Source organism: Amphibalanus amphitrite, unplaced genomic scaffold (assembly GCF_019059575.1).
Source record: "Amphibalanus amphitrite isolate SeventyFive unplaced genomic scaffold, NRLGWU_Aamphi_draft 001054F_arrow, whole genome shotgun sequence".
In the NCBI taxonomy this organism is placed as follows: Eukaryota; Metazoa; Arthropoda; class Thecostraca; order Balanomorpha; family Balanidae; genus Amphibalanus; species Amphibalanus amphitrite.
The window spans coordinates 214,622-217,357 of NW_024882548.1; the positions used below are offsets into that span (position 1 = coordinate 214,622).

A 2,736-nucleotide genomic window follows, 5' to 3' on the forward strand; every position below is an offset into this window, starting at 1 on the left:
TTCAAATGAACACATGATTGAATGCTGTACTTTGTAGGGAAAATAATGGGTTTGAAATAGCATTATGCACTTATTGGCTGTTGCGTGTTTCACGTTGTGTGCCCCATGCGGCTTGTGGCCTTATGCCTTAAACCAGTTACCGTAGCTCTTACGTGAATGCACGGCCCCATGCGCATTATACCCACTGACGGTCGCTGCCGTTACCGTTCTGCAGCACAGCTTCTTCTGCTTCGCCGAGCCGCAGTCTGCCAGTCATGATGTGACGTCAGGCGACCGGTCGGCTCGGACGGAGGTCGAGAGCTACCTCCGCGAGCCAGGACCGCACTCAGCCACCTCACCACCATCCTGGCGTACTGGGCGTCACCGACCACGAAAGCCCAGTTCCCGCGGCTGTGCCGCGTCGCAAGGCGTCTCCTGGCTGGTAGGTAGTTATGGAACGGACTCAGTAATGTTTGTAGTTAGTCTGCGTTTCCACTTTTCATCATTTGATGTGTATTGTGTGCACTGTGCTATTGACCGTGGCTTTTTAAGTGCTGGTGCCGAGGCAATGAGATCCTGCGGTCTGAGTGCTTCGGTGGCTTCTAGCATAAACTACTGAAAGTGATTATAAGCATCAAGTTATCTTGTAACAAATGCTGGTTTATTCAACATTGTGACAAAAGCCCGGCTTTGCAGTGCCAGCGTCTAGCACACCGTCAGAGAGAGCCTTCTCTGTCGCCGGACGCGTGGTGGAGGACAGGAGGACGAGGCTGCTACCGTCATCCGTGGATGATATCCTCTTCCTCCATGGTGTGCAGTGTGCACCGACGTGAAACGTGAGGTAGTTTGAGAGTGATAGCTCTTAGTCTGAAAGCAGTTTTTCACCGGTCACTGTGTGTGGCCGCTGTGAGTTATCATAACTTGGTAGTTAGTACTGTAGTATCCTACTCTGATAGAAATGATATGTGTGACGTGCTGAAGGCCGTGACGAGGATGCTTCAGCATAGGACGTTTCTGACACATGGGCCCTGTTTCACGGCCGATAGCAGCACGCTGCCAGTGCATTTCGCGGGTAATGCTGGATATATGAGTTTGTTGATGTCTCCATGGAAACCCATTTTGACACGCGTGCTGGTAGCGAACGTGGAAGTTGGAACAAGGCCATGGCTTTACATTGATGCATGTGAATAACATTTCTCTTTCCCTTCCCGACAGAGCCAAACCTGAGCCGCTGCTGGAAGCAGAGCAGAGTGCAGACCCAGTTTCAACGTTGTAGAGTACCGGATCGACGTGACACAACTGTGATTTTGAACTCTGAGTCGTTTCGCGGTTGTGCACCCTCGGGTTTTTACGTGATTTTAAATGATTTCGTACCTGATAACTGTTAGATATGTCTTATGCCGGCTATCGTGTCTATTGTTTAATCTAGAAATCTCAGGCCATTACGGGTAAAGGGCACTACTGAGTGCTACACAACGTTGTGCTTTCATAGCATATGGAGTTGCCTAGTGACTAGCGAGTATGTGCTCGAACTTGCCCAATGCTCTGCCACTTCCTAGAGTTGATAATACACTTTGTTAATTGTTTAACTTTGCATTGTTCTATTGCATGATAGAAGGAAAGGGAAATATTTTTTAACAAGTCCTATTGTCAAAAGTCGCAACAGGCCCAGGGCCCCAAATCATGGTGATAGCCACAGCCAACAATAGGTAATCTGTGGAAACAAGTGCATTTGGACTACTGCATGTTATGTATGATATAGACGCGCCTTCGTTCGGAAGTTTTTCCTTCATTGGCTTCCATATCCTATTTGCTTCCAAATTTCGACGGTTCTGGTGCGCTGATGCGCGCCATGCGCCTCAAATATACAAGCCCTAATCCAAAATTAGATAGAATTTACATTTAGTGAGGTTGTAATGGTACCTTTACTGCTTTGCATAATCAAGACGTTTATTTTGTGCAATATATGTACATCAAGTATGAAGCCCACCAGTAACATAATCCAGGAGTCATGAGGTGAGATATAACGACCACCAAAGCAGCACCATTACATCAACTTTGTGAGTAATCATGTTGATCACCAAATCGTGATAGTGATGGTCAAATGGTGCCGATGTAAAGGCGAAACCCCGAACAAACCACCTATATTCTATATCATCATTGCATTCTACATTCAAAGTAATTTGAAAACAGTGGAACGTTAGACAGCACTTACATTGAGTTTGCTTGCAGCAAGTGTGCAGTTTGTAGTTTGCACAGTGCTGCAAATCAAAATATGCCACAAAAATAATCAGGGTTTGGGTTGGCAACAATATAATATCACTTGATTATTTTTATTTGAATGAGTGAATTCAAAGTATTAACAAATATCTTCCTTGGGCTTGGTGATCCATTTTCAATCACAGTTTGCGCTTAGTCTGTGCGCTACCATTTATCATCAATGATTTTTGATCTTTCAGCTAATGCCTGTCTTTGAAGCAATGATTCTGCTGATGTCTTTTCCAAAGTGTTTGACAGGAAAGGTGTTAACTTTTAGATTTTACTTGAAAGTAACTGTATTGGCGCATATGTTTAGTTTAGTTGATTTTCATGAAAAATTGCCCACGGCCGGCTGCCGGCCGGCTGTCCACAGTTTTCCACAGCTGTGGACGGCCATGGCTGTGGAGCCACGGCTGTGGGGCGGCCAGGCTGTGGAAAATTGCAGCCGTGCAGATCTCTAGTCGGCAGGCGCTGGCAGCGCGGTGCAACTCAGTGTCG

At 46.3% G+C, this 2,736-nt stretch overlaps 1 long non-coding RNA gene across 1 annotated transcript; it reads left to right on the forward strand.

Moving 5' to 3' along the window:
- The first annotated feature begins 219 nt into the window (after positions 1-219).
- Positions 220-1,270, forward strand: LOC122369599. Its single transcript, XR_006254432.1, has 3 exons — positions 220-421; positions 676-820; positions 1,195-1,270. It is a non-coding gene; the product is annotated as an uncharacterized LOC122369599 (long non-coding RNA).
- Positions 1,271-2,736: the final 1,466 nt, after the last annotated feature.